Genomic DNA, 13,971 nt, shown 5'->3' with positions numbered 1-13,971 from the left:
GGTGGTATCTTAGTGTTGTTTTGATTTGCATTTCCCTGATGATTAGTGATGTTGAGCATCTTTTCATGTGCCTATTGGCCATCTGTATATCTTCCTTGGAGAAGTGTCTGTTCATTTCCTCTGCCCATTTTTTGATCGGGTTGTTTGTTTTTTTGTTGTTCAATTGTGTGAGTTCTTTATATATTATGGAGATCAACCCCTTGTCAGATGTCTGTTTTGCAAATATTCTCTCCCAGCTGGTTGGTTGTTTGTTCATCTTGATTCTGATTTCATTTGTCTTATAAAAGCTCTTTAGTCTGATAAAGTCCCACTTGTTTATTTTTTCTTTAGTTTCCCTAGTCTGGGTAGGCATGTCATCCGAAAAGATTCCTTTAAACCCAATGTCAAATAGTGTGTTGCCTATATTTTCTTCTATGAGTTTTATAGTTTCAGGTCTCACCTTCAGGTCTTTGATCCATTTTGAGTTAATTTTTGTGAATGGTGATAGCACATGGTCCACTTTCATTCTTTTGCATGTGGATGTCCAGTTTTCCCAACACCATTTATTGAAGAGACTTTCCTTTCTCCATTGCATGTCCTTAGCACCTTTGTCGAAAATTAGCTGTCCGTATATGTGTGGTTTTATTTCTGGGCTTTCAATTCTGTTCCATTGATCTGTGTGTCTGTTTTTGTACCAGTACCATGCTGTTTTGATTACTATTGCTTTGTAGTATGTTTTGAAGTCAGGAATTGTGATGCCTCCTGCTTTGTTCTTTTTCTTTAGGATTTCTTTAGCTATTCGGGGTCTTTTGTTGCCCCATATAAATTTTAGTATTCTTTTTTCTATTTCTGTGAAGAATGTCATTGGGATTCTGATTGGGATTGCATTGAATCTGTAGATTGCTTTAGGTAATATAGACATTTTAACTATGTTTATTCTTCCAATCCACGTGCATGGGATATCTTTCCATTTCTTTATGTCATCGTAGATTTCCCTCAATAATGTCTTGTAGTTCTCATTGTATAGGTCCTTCACCTCCTTGGTAAGATTTATTCCTAGGTATTTTATTCTTTTTGATGCAATTGTAAATGGTATTATCTTTTTGAGCTCTCTTTCTGTTAGTTCATTATTAGCATATAGAAATGCAACTGATTTTTGTAGATTGATTTTGTACCCTGCAACTTTGCTGTAGTTGTTGATTGTTTCTAACAGTTTTCCAACAGATTCTTTAGGGTTTTCTATATATACAATCATGTCATCTGCAAATAGTGAGAGTTTCACTTCTTCGTTACCTATTTGGATTCCTTTTATTCCTTTTTCTTGCCTAATTGCTCTGGCCAAAACCTCCAGTACTATGTTGAACAGGAGTGGTGAGAGTGGGCAGCCCTGTCTCGTTCCTGTTCTCAGAGGAATGGCTTTCAGTCTTTCCCCGTTGAGTATGATGTTGCCTGTGGGTTTGTCATATATGGCCTTTATTATGTTGAGGTACTTTCCTTCTATTCCCATTTTATTGAGAGTTTTTATCATAAATGGATGTTGTATCTTGTCAAATGCCTTCTCTGCGTCTATTGAGATGATCATGTGGTTTTTATTCTTTGTTTTGTTGATGTGATGTATCACGTTGATTGATTTGCGGATGTTGAACCATCCCTGCGTCTCTGGTATAAATCCCACTTGATCATGGTGTATGATCTTTTTAATATATTGTTGTATTCGGTTTGCCAATATTTTGTTGAGGATTTTTGCATCAATGTTCATCAGCGATATTGGCCTGTAATTTTCTTTCTTTGTATTGTCTTTGTCTGGTTTCGGTATCAGGGTGATGTTGGCCTCATAGAATGATTCAGGAAGTGTTCCATCTTCCTCTATTTTTTGGAATAGTTTGAGGAGGATGGGTATTAAATCTTCTTTGAATGTTTGGTAAAATTCACTGGAGAAGCCATCTGGTCCTGGACTTTTATTTTTTGGGAGGTTTTTGATTACTATTTCAATCTCTTTACTTGTTATTGGTCTATTCAGATTCTCCATTTCTTCTTGGTTCAATTTTGGGAGGTTGTATAAGTCTAAGAATTTATCCATTTCTTCTAGATTGTCCAATTTGTTGGCATATAATTTCTCATAGTATTCTCTTATAATCCTCTGTATTTCCATCGTATCCGTTGTAATTTCTCCTCTTTCATTTCTAATTTTATTTACTTGAGCCTTTTCTCTTTTTTTCTTAGTAAGCCTGGCTAAGAGTTTGTCTATTTTGTTTATCTTCTCGAAGAACCAACTCTTTGTTTCATTAATCCTTTCTACTGTTTTTTTGGTCTCAATATCATTTATTTCTGCTCTGATTTTTATTATTTCTCTCCTTCTGCTGGCTTTGGGCTTTGTTTGTTCTTCTTTTTCTAGTTCTGTTAGGTGTAATTTAAGGTTGCCTATTAGGGCTTTTTCTTGTTTGTTAAGGTGGGCTTGTATCGCTATGAGTTTCCCTCTCAGGACCGCTTTTGCTGCATCCCATATGGTTTGATATGGCATGTTATCATTTTCGTTTGTTTCCAGATAGTTTTTGATTTCTCCTTTAATTTCATCAATGATCCATTGGTTGTTCAGTAGCATGTTGTTTAATCTCCACATTTTTGTCACTTTCCCAGTTTTTTTTTCCTGGTTCATTTCCAGTTTCATAGCCTTATGGTCTGAAAAGATGCTTGTTATGATTTCAATCTTCTTAAATTTATTGAGGCTTGCTTTGTTTCCCAACATATGGTCTATCCTAGAGAATGTTCCATGCGCGCTTGAGAAGAATGTGTAGTCAGCTGTTTTTGGGTGGAGTGCTCTGTATATGTCTACTAGGTCCATCTCGTCCAGTTTTTCATTTAAGTCTAATATTTCTTTATTAACTTTTTGTCTGGATGATCTATCCATTGCTGTAAGTGGGGTGTTAAGATCCCCTACTATTATTGTGTTGTTGTTGATTTCTCCTTTTAGGTTTGTTAATAGTTGTTTTATGTACATTGGTGCTCCTATGTTGGGTGCATATATATTTCTAAGTGATATGTCTTCTTGATGGAGTGTCCCTTTTATCATTATATATTTCCCTTCTTTGTCTTTCTTAACCTGTTTTATCTTGAAGTCTACTTTGTCTGATATGAGTATGGCAACACCTGCTTTCTTTTGTTTGCCATTAGCTTGGAGTATTGTCTTCCATCCTTTCACTCTGAGCCTGTGCTTGTCTTTAGTGCTAAGATGTGTTTCCTGAAGGCAGCATATTGTTGGGTCTTGCTTTTTAATCCATCCTGCCACTCTGTATCTTTTGATTGGAGAGTTCAATCCATTTACATTTAGGGTAATTATTGAAATATGAGGGTTGAATGTTGCTGTTTTGTCACTTATTTTCTGGTTCTTTTGCATTTCCTTTGTTTCTTGTCCCATTTGTTTTGGACTGCCAATTCAGTTTGGTTGTTCTGTCTTATGATTCTTCTAGTTTTCTCTTTGTTTATCATATGTGGTTTTAATTTGATTATTTGTTTAGTGGTTACCTTGAGGTTTGGGCGAAAAATCTTCTGTATGAGATAGTCCATTATCTGATAGCCTCCTATTTCCTTATACTAAGTCAATTCAGTCACTTTCCTCTTCCCCTTCTAAGTTGCTCTTGTTATACCTTATTCTATCTTGTGTTGTGGCTGTGTGTTTACAGTGATGAGGTTAAATTTATTTTTGGTGAATTTCTTCCTTTGATCTTTGAGTTTAGTATTTAAGTGGTTGCTAACCTATTCCGGTAAAGATCTACTATGTCTCTGATTTTGTCTACCTACTTTTCTCCTTACTCCAAGCTTTGTGTTCCCTTTCTCTTCTTGTTTTCAGGCCTGAGGGCCTTCTTGAGTATTTCTTGTAGTGGCGGTCTCGTGGCCATGAACTCCCTTAGCTTTTGTTTATCTGGGAGAGTTACTATTTCTCCATCATATTTGAAGGATATTTTTGCTGGATAGAGTATTCTTGGCTGAAAGTTTTTGTCTTTTAGTATTTTAAATATATCATTCCAGTCTCTTCTAGCCTGAAAAGTTTCTGTTGAGAAATCCACTGAGAGCCTGATGGGAGTTCCTTTGTACGTTATTTTTTGTTTTTGTCTAGCTGCCCTTAATATTGTTTCTTTGTCGTTGACCCTGGCTAGCCTTACCACTAGGTGTCGTGGTGAAGGCCTTTGTCTGTTAATATATATAGGAGTCCTGTTGGCTTCGCTTACTGGTATTTCCTGCTCCTGCCCCAAATTTGGGAAATTTTCAGCTGTTATTTCCTTGAATAGGCTCTCTGTTCCTCTTTCCCTCTCCTCTCCCTCAGGAATACCTATAATTCTTATGTTACATTTTCTAATAGAGTCCGATATTTCTCGGAGTCTTTCTTCATTTCTTTTTAGTCTTAGTTCTCTCTCTTCTTCCATCTGGAGTATATCTGTATTCCTATCCTCTAAAGTACTAATTCTTTCCTCCATATTGTCAGCTCTGTTCTTTAAAGATTCCAGATTCTCCTTTATCTCCTCCATTGTGTTCTTCATCTCCATCAGCCCTGATAGGTTTTTCTTTATGATTTCAATCTCTTTTGTGAAGAAACTCCTAATCTCATTTAATTGTTTGTCTGTGTTGTCTCGTATTTCGTTGAGTGTTTTTATGATAGCTATTTTGAAATCTCTGTCATTTAGTTTATGGATTTCTGTGTCTTCGGGGTTGATTTCTGGGTGCTTGTCATTTTGTTTCTGGTCTGGTGATTTCATATATTTTTGCATTGTGGTTCCTGTGTTGGTTTTGATTTTCCTCATCCTGGAAGTCTCTGGTTGCAATTTCCACCTGCCGCCACTGTGTGGTGGTAAAGGGCTGTGTAGTCTAAGCCACCTGCGCTCTGCCCCCGTTTTTCTGCTGCGATCCGCAGTTTTGTTTTGTTTTGTTTTGTTTCTTTTCCCCACTGCGATCCACGGGTCCAGTCCAGTTTATTCAGGTCTGCCTCAGACCGCTAGATCTGGTCGAGCTGCAGACTCCGGGTTGCGGGGAGGGGGGAGCTCTCTCTTTTGCCCTCTGGGTCCCTGATGTGGGAGGCTTCTCGTTTGCCCCTCTTTATCCGCTCTCTGGGTTGCTCAGATGTTGATGGTAGCCCTGTGGCTCCTTGAGCCCTCTGTGCGGGAGTTTCCCACTGGCTGAGAGCGCCTGAAGAGCTACAGTTTCCCGCCGAGGGCCGCCCCTCCCCCCTCTCTGGGAGCCGCGCGGACCGGATCGCTGATCTGATGGGGAGGGAGTGGAGTTCTCCTTACCTCTCCCCACTTCCTCCGGGGGCCCAGCACGTTCCGCTCTCAGATGTGCGGCAGTGTGGATCCCTCCGCTCCAGCTTTTGACTGTCTGGGATTCCGTTGTTGGTCTGTGGCTGTTACTTTTGTTGTATTTTGTGGGGGAAGAATTCACGGGAAAGCTCACTCCGCCATGATGCTGACGTCACTCCTGGGCTTTTTATTTTAAATAACATTCCACTATGGATTACAATATATATTCTAAACATTTTACAATCCACTTACAGTTAATATACCATTTAATGTAAAAAGTGGGAACCTTGCAACTGTATAGGTTCATATGCTTGAAATTCCCCTTCATTGATGTTACAATTGTTATATTCATTACTTATAAATAGATAATAAATCCCACATGTTAACATTATAATTTTTCCTATAATTAATTGTGTGATTCGTAAGAAAATTAAAGTTAACTAGCAAAGAGAAAAAATTGTCTTTTCTGTTTACCCAGATACTTACAACATTCAATATTCTTCATTCTATTCCGAGTGTCTCTATTTCCATCTGATGTCATTTTCCTTCATTCTGAAGAACATATTTATTATTTCTTGAAGTGCAGGTCTGCTGGTAACAAATTCTCAGTTTTCTTGTTTCCCCTTTTTTCTCTCTTTCTTTGTTAACCACTTAATTAAGGTATAATTGACACATAAATAGCTGTAAATATTTATTGTCGACAACTTCATGACTTTGAAGATAATGTCTGTAAAACCATTATCACAATCTGTGTCATAAGCATATCCATCACCTCCAAAAGTTTCATCTTGCCCTCTTTACTTACTCCTCCTCCTCCTATTATTATTATTATTATTATTATTATTAGAACACCTAATATAAGATCTACCACTTAGCAAATTTTTAAGTATACAATACAATATTATTAATTCTAGGCACTATGCTTTACAGTAGATTTCTAGGAATTATTCATCTCACATAAGTGAAACTTTGTACCCTTTGACTAATATCTCCCATTTCTATCTCCTCCAGACCCTGGCAACCACCATTCTACTCTCTGCTTCTATGAGTTTGAATAGTTTAGATTCCTCATATAAGTGGTATTATGTAGTATTTGTCTTTCTGTGTCTGGCTTGTTTCACTTAGGATAATGTCCTCCAGGTTCACCCATGTTGTTGCAAATAGCAGGGTTTCTTTTCTTTAAAGGCTGAATAATATTCCATTTATGTATATACCACATTTTCTTTATCCATTTATCTGTCAATGAACATTTAGGTTCCTTCTATGTCTTAGCTATTGTGAGTAATGTTGCAGTGAACATGGGGGTACAGATATCTCTTTGAGATCTTGACTTCAATTACTTTGGATATATACTCAGATGTAGAATTGCTAGATCATATGGTAGTTCTACTTTTAATGTTTTGAGGATCCTCCATACTGTTTTCCATAGTGGCTGCACCAATTTACATTTGCACCAACAGTGTAGAAGGGTTCCCTTTTCTCCACAGCCTCACCATCACTTGTTATCTTTTATGCTATTTGATAATAGCCATCCTAACAGGTGTGAGGTAATATCTCATTGTGGTTTTGATTTGCATTACCTGATGATTACTGGTGTTGAGCACCTTTTCAAGTACCTATTGATCATTTGTATGTTTTCTTTGGATAAATATCAATTCAGATCCTTTGCCTATTTTTTAATCAGTTTTTTTTTTGGCTATTGAGTTGTAGTTCCCTATATATTTTGGATATTAACCCTTTATCAGATGTATGGTTTCAAAATATATTCTCCCATTCTGTAGTCTGCCTTTTCATTTTGTTGATTGTTTTCTTTGCTGTGCAGAAACGTTTTAGTTTGATGTAGTCCTACTTGTTTATTTTTGCTTTTTTTGCCTGTGATGTTGGTGTCATATACAAGAAATCATTGCCAAGGCCAATGTCAAGACGGCTTTTGCCTATATTTTCTTCTAGGAGTTCTATGGTTTCAAGTCTTATGTTTAAGTCTTTAATCCATTAGGAGTTGATTTTTGTTTATGGTATAAGATAAGGGTGCAATTTAATTTTTTGCATGTGAATATTCAGTTTTCTTAATGCCATTTATTGAAGAGACTATCCATTCTCCATTGTATGTTCCTGGCACACTCGTTGAAGATCAGTTGATCATAGTTGTGTGTATTTCTTTCTGGGCTCTCTATACTGTTTCATGGGTATATATGTCTGTTTTTATGTCAGTACCATAGTGTTTTGATTACTGTAGCTTTGTAATACAGTTTGAAATCAGGAAATCGGAAAGTGTGGTGCATCCATCTTTGTTCTTCTTGCTCAAAATTTCTTTGACTGTTTGGGGTCTTTTGTGGTTCCATATGAATTTTAGGATTGATTTTTCTATTTCCATAAAAAATGTCATTGGGATTTGATGGAGATTGCATTGAAAATGTAGGTCATTTTGGGTACTGTGGGCATTTTAATAATATTAATTCTTTCAATCCATAAACATGGGATGTTTTTTTCATTTATTTGTGTCTAATTTAATTTCTTTCTTCTGTGTTTTATAGTTTTCAGTGTAGAAGTCTTGCACCTTCTTGGTTAAGTTTATTCCTAAGTATGTTATTCTTTTTGATGCTATTGTAAATGGGATTGTGTTCTTATTTCATTTTCAGATACTTCACTGTTTGTGCATAGAAACACAACATATTTTTGTAGATTGATTTTGTATCCTCAAACCTTACTGAATTCGTTTATTAGTTCTAACAGATATTTGTGGAGTCTTTAGAGTTTTCTACATATAAGATAATGTCATCTGAAAACAGAGATCATTTTACTTCTTCCTTTACAATTTGGATAGCTTTTTGTTTGTTTGTTTGTTTGTTTGTTTGTTTGTTTTTGGTGAGGAAGATTAGCCCTGAGCTAATGTCCATTGCCAATCCTCCTCTTTTTGCTGAGGAAGATTGGCCCTGGGCTAACATCTGTGCCCATCTTCCTCTACTTTATACGTGGGATGCCTGCCACAGCATGGCTTGATAAGCAGTGTGTATGTCTGCACCCAGGATTCGAACCCATGAACCCCAGGCCACTGAAGCGGAGCACGTGAACTTAACCACTATGCCACTGGGCCAGCCCCCCAATTTGGGTACCTTTTGTTTCTTTTCCTTGCATAATTTCTCTGGCTAGGACTTCTAGTACTATGTTGAACAGAAGTGCTGAGCTGGAGGTCCTTGCCTTATTCCAGATCTTAGAGCAAAAAATTTCATTTTTTTCCCATTAAGTATGATAGTAGCTGTGGGCTTTTTATATATGACCTTTATTGGTTGAAGTAAGTTCCTTCTATACCTAATTTGTTGAGAGTTTATCATGAAAGGGTGTTGAAATTTTTTCGAATGCTTTTTCTACATGTGTTGAGATGATCATGTGTTTGTTATCCTACATTCTGTTAATGTGGTGTATCACATCAATTTATTTGCATATGTTGAACCATCCTGGCATCCCGGGGATAAATCCTGCTTGGTCATGGTGTATAATCCTTCTAATGTGCTGTAGAATTTGGTTTGCTAATATTTTGTGTGTGTGTGTGAGGAAGATTGGCCCTGAGCTAACATCTGTTGCCAATCTTCTTCTTTTTGCTTGAGGAAGATTGTCACTGAGCTAACATCTATGCCAATCTGCCTCTATTTTTTGTATATGGGATGCCGCCACAGCAAGGCTTGATGAGCGATGTGTAGGTCCATGCCCGGGATCTGAACCCACAAACCCTGGGATGCAGAAGCAGAACTTAACCACTACGCCACCGGGCTGGCCCCACGGTTTGCTAATATTTAGTTGAGGATTTTTGCATCTACGTTCAACAGGGACATTGGCCACTAGTTTTCTTTTCTTGTGGTGTCTTTGGTTTTGGTATCATGGTAATGTTTGCCACATATAATGGCTGTGGAAGTGTTTTGTCTTCTATTTTTTGGAAGAGTTTAGGAAGGATTGATGTCAATTATTTAAATGTTTGACAGAATTCACCTGTGAAGCCATCTGGTCCTGGGCTTTTCTTTTGGGGGAGTTTTCTGACAACTGATTGAAACTCTTAATTGTTATTGTTCTGTTCAGGCTTTATGCTTCTTCTGGACTCAGTCTTGGTAGGTTGTGTGTTTCTAGGAATTTATCTCTTTCTTCTAGGTTGTCAATTTGTTGGTGTATAATTGTTCAAAATAGTCCTTTTGATCCCTTTTATTTCTGAGGCGGTTGTTTAATGTCTCCTCTTCCATTCCTGATTTTATTCATTTGTGTCTTCTCTCTTTTTGTCTTAGTAACACTAGTGAATTGTCAATTTTGTTTGTATTTTAAAAAAATCAGTTTTCTCAATTTTTTGTATTTTTTCTATTCTCTATTTTATTTGTCTACTCTAATATTTATTATTTTCTTTCTTCTGCTAACTTTGGGCTTTGTTTATTCTTTTTCTAGTTCCTTGAGGGTAAACTTAGGTTGCTTATTTGAGATCTTTCTTCTTTTTAAATGTAGGTGGTTAGCTCTATAAACTTCCCTCTTTGTGCTTTTGCTGCTTTCAAGACATACATTTAAGTCTTTAATCTATTTTGAGTTGATTTTTGTGGGTGGTATAAGAAAAGGGTCCAGTCTCATTCTTTTGCATGTGGATATCCAGTTTTCCCAACACCATTTAGGGAAGAGACTCTCCTTTCCCCATTGTGTATTCTGGGTGCCTTTGTCAAAACTTAGTTGACTGTATATGCTTGGGTTTATTTCTGAGCTTGCTATTCTGTTCCATTGGTCTATGTGTCTGTTTTTATGCCAGTATCACACTGTTTTGATTATTATAGCTTTCTGATACAATTTGAAATCAGGAAATGTGATGCCTCCAACTTTGTTTTTCTTTCTCAAGATTGCTTTGGTTATTTGAGTTTTTTTGTGGTTACATGTGAATTTAAAAATTGTTTTCTCTATTTCTGTGAGATTGTCATTGGAATTTTGATAGGGATGATGTTGAATCTTTAGAGCTCTTTGGGTAGTATGGACATTTTAATAATTTTAATTCTTACAATCCATGAACACAAGATATCTTTCCATTTGTGTCTTGTTCAATTTTTTCATCAATGTTTCATAGTTTTCAGTGTACAGACCTTGCACCTCCTTGTTTTCTTTCTTTTATTGAGGTAACATTTGTTTATAATATTATATAAATTTCAGGTGTACATCATTGTATTTCAATTTCTGTGTAGATTACATTATGTTCACCATCCAAAGACTAATTACCATCCATCATCATACACATGTGCCTAATCACCCCTTTCACCCTCCTCCCTCCCCCCTTACCCTCTGGTAACCACCAATCCAATCTCTGTCTCTATGTGTTTGTTTGTTGTTGTTTTAATCTTCTATTTATGAATGAGATCATATGGTATTTGACTTTCTCCCTCTGACTTGTTTCACTTAGCATAATACCCTCAAGGTCCATCCATGTTGTCGCAAATGGCTGGATTTCATCCTTTTTATGGCTGAGTAGTATTCCATTGTGTTTATATACTACATCTTCTTTATCCATTCATCCCTTGGTGGGTACCTAGGTTGCTTCCAAGTCTTGGCTATTGTGAATAATGCAGCAGTGAACATAGGGGTGCATATGTCTTTACGCATTCATGTTTTCATGTTCTTTGGATAAATACCCAGTAGTGGAATAGCTGGATCATATGATAGTTCTATTCTTAATTTTTTGAGGAATCTCCATACTGCTTACCATAGTGGCTGCACTAGTTTGCACTCCCACCAGCAGTATATGAGAGATCCCTGTTCACCACATCCTCTCCAACAGTTGTTATTTCTTGTCTTGTTAATTATTGCCATTCTAACAGGTGTGAGGTGATATCTCAAGGTAGTTTTGATTTGCGTTTCCCTAATAATTAGTGATGTTAAACATCTTTTCATGTGCCCATTGGCCATCTGTGTATCTTCTTTGGAAAAATGTCTCTTTAGATCTTTTGCCCATTTTTCAATTGGATTGTTAGTTTTTTTGTTGTTGAAATGTATGAGTTCTTTATATATTTTGAATATTAACCCCTTATGAGATATATGGTTTGCAAATATCTTCTCCAAATTGTTAGGTTATCTTTTTGTTTTGTTGGTGGTTTCCTTTGCTGTGCAGAGCTTTTTAGTTTGATGTAACCCCATTTGTTTATTTGTTCTATTGTTTCCCTTGCCCGATCAGACATGGTACTTGAAAATATGCTACTGAGACCAATGTCAAAGAGCGTACTGCCTTTGTTTTCTTCTAAGAGTTTTCTGGTTTCAGGTCTTGCATTCAAGTCTTTAATCCATTTTGAGTTAATTTTGTGTATGGTGTAAGATAATGGTGTACTTGCATTCTTTTGCTTGTGGCCTTCCAGTTTTCCGAACACCATTTATTGAAGAGACTTTCCTTTCTCCATTGTACATTCTTGGCTCCCTCGTTGAAAATTCACTGTCCATAGATATGTGGATTTATTTCTGGCCTCCCGATTCTGTTCCATTGATCTGTGTATCTGTTTTTGTGCCAGTACCATGCTGTTTTGATTACTCTAGCTTTATAGTATACTTTGAAATCAGGGAATGTAATACCTCCAGCTTTGTTCTTTTTTTCTCAGGATTCCTTTGGCTATTTGGGTTCTTTTGTTGTTCCATATAAATTTTAGGATTCTTTGTTCTATTTTTGTGAAAAATGTCATTGGAACTTTGATAGGGGTTGCATTGAATTCATAGATTGCTTTAGGAAGTATGGACATTTTAACTATGTTAATTCTTCCAATCCAAGAGCACAGACTATCTTTCCATTTCTTTGTGTCTTCTTCAATTTATTTCAACAATGTTTTTATAGTTTTCAGTGTATAGGTCTTTCACCTCTTTGATTAAATTTATTCCTACGTATTTTATTCTTTTTGTTGCAATTGTAAATGGGATTGTATTCTTAATTTCTCTTTCTGCTATTTCATTGTTAGTGTATAGAAATGCAACTGGTTTTTGTGTTGATTTTGTATGCTGCAACTTTTCTGTATTCATTTATTATTTTTAAAAGTTTTTTGGTGGATTCTTTAGAGTTTTCTATATGTAAAATCATGTCATCTGCAAATAGTGACAGTTTCACTTCTTCCTTACCAATTTGGATGCTTTTTCTTTCTTTCTCTTGCCTGATTGCTCTGACTAGGACTTCCAATACTATGTTCAATAAGAGTGGTGAAAGTGGGCATCCTTGCCAGGTTCCTGTTCTTAGAGGGATAGCTTTCAGTTTTTCTCCATTGAGTATGATGTTAGCTATAGGTTCGTCATATATGCCTTTATTATGTTGAGGTACTTTCCTTCTAGACCCATTTTATTCAGAATTTTTATCTTAAATGGATGCTGCATCTTGGTCAAATTCTTGCTCTGCATCTTTTGAGAGCATCCTGTGATTTTTATTCTTCATTTCATTAATGTGGTGTGTCATGTTGATTGATTTGCAGATATTGAATCATCCCTGGAATAAATCCCACTTGATCATGGTGTATGATCTTTTTAATGTATTGTTGTATTTGATTTGCTAATATTTTGTTGAGGATTTTTGCATCTATGTACACCAGTGATTTGGCATGTAATTTTCTTTTTTTGTGTTGTCCTTGTCTGGTTTTGGTATCAGGGTAATATTGACCTCATAGAATGAGTTAAGAAACTTCCCCTTCTCTTCAATTTTTTGGAAGATTTTGAGAAAGATAGGTATTAAGTCTTCTTTGAATGTTTGGCAGAATTCACCAGGGAAGCTGTCTGGTCCTGGACTTTTATTTTTTGGGAGGTTTTTGATTACTGTTTTGATCTCCTTACTGGTGATTGGTCTATTCAAATTCTCTATTTCTTCTTGATTAAGTTTTCGAAGGTTGTGTGATTCTAAGAATTTATCCATTCCTTCTAGATTATCCAATTTGTTGACATATAGAGTATTCTTTTATAATCTTTTGTATTTCTGAGGTGTCCATTGTAATTTCTCCTCTTTCATTTCTGATTTTATTTATTTGTACCTGCTCTCTTTTTTTCTATGTGAGTCTGGCTAAAGGTTTGTCAATTTTATCTTTTCAAAGAAGCAGCTCTAGTTTCATTGATTTTTTCTATTGTTTTTGTTTTTAGTCTCTATTTCATTTATTTCTGCTATGATGTTATCGTTGCCTTCCTTCTACTGATTTTGGGCTTTGTTCTTCTTTTTCCAGTTCCTTTAGGTACACTGTTAGATTGTTTATTTGAGATTTTTCTTGTTTGTTCAGGTCGGCCTGTATTTCTGTAAACTTCCTTCTTAGAACTGCTTTTGCTGTATCCCATAAATTTTGGCATGTCATATTTTCATTTTCACTTGTCTCCAGGTATTTTTTTATTGCTCCTTTGGTTTCTTCATTGACTCAATCGTTGTTCAGTAGCATTTTGTTTAATCTCCACATATTTGTGGCTTTTCCGATTTTCTTCCTATAGTTGATTTCTAGTTTCATACCATTGTGGTCAGAAAAGATTGTTGGTATTATTTCTATCTTCTTAAATTTATTTAGACTTGTTTTGTGGCCTAATATGTGATCTATCCTGGAGAATGTTCCATGTGCATTTGAAAAGAATGTGTATACTGCAGTTTTTGGATGGAATATTCTATATATATCTACTAAGTCCATCTGGTCTCAAGTGTCATTTAAGGCCAATGTTTCTTTGTTGATCTTCTGTTTGGATGATCTATCCATTGGTGTAA

This window comes from Diceros bicornis, chromosome X (assembly GCF_020826845.1).
Source record: "Diceros bicornis minor isolate mBicDic1 chromosome X, mDicBic1.mat.cur, whole genome shotgun sequence".
Classification (NCBI taxonomy): Eukaryota; Metazoa; Chordata; class Mammalia; order Perissodactyla; family Rhinocerotidae; genus Diceros; species Diceros bicornis.
Note: the sequence above shows the minus strand (reverse complement) of the source record.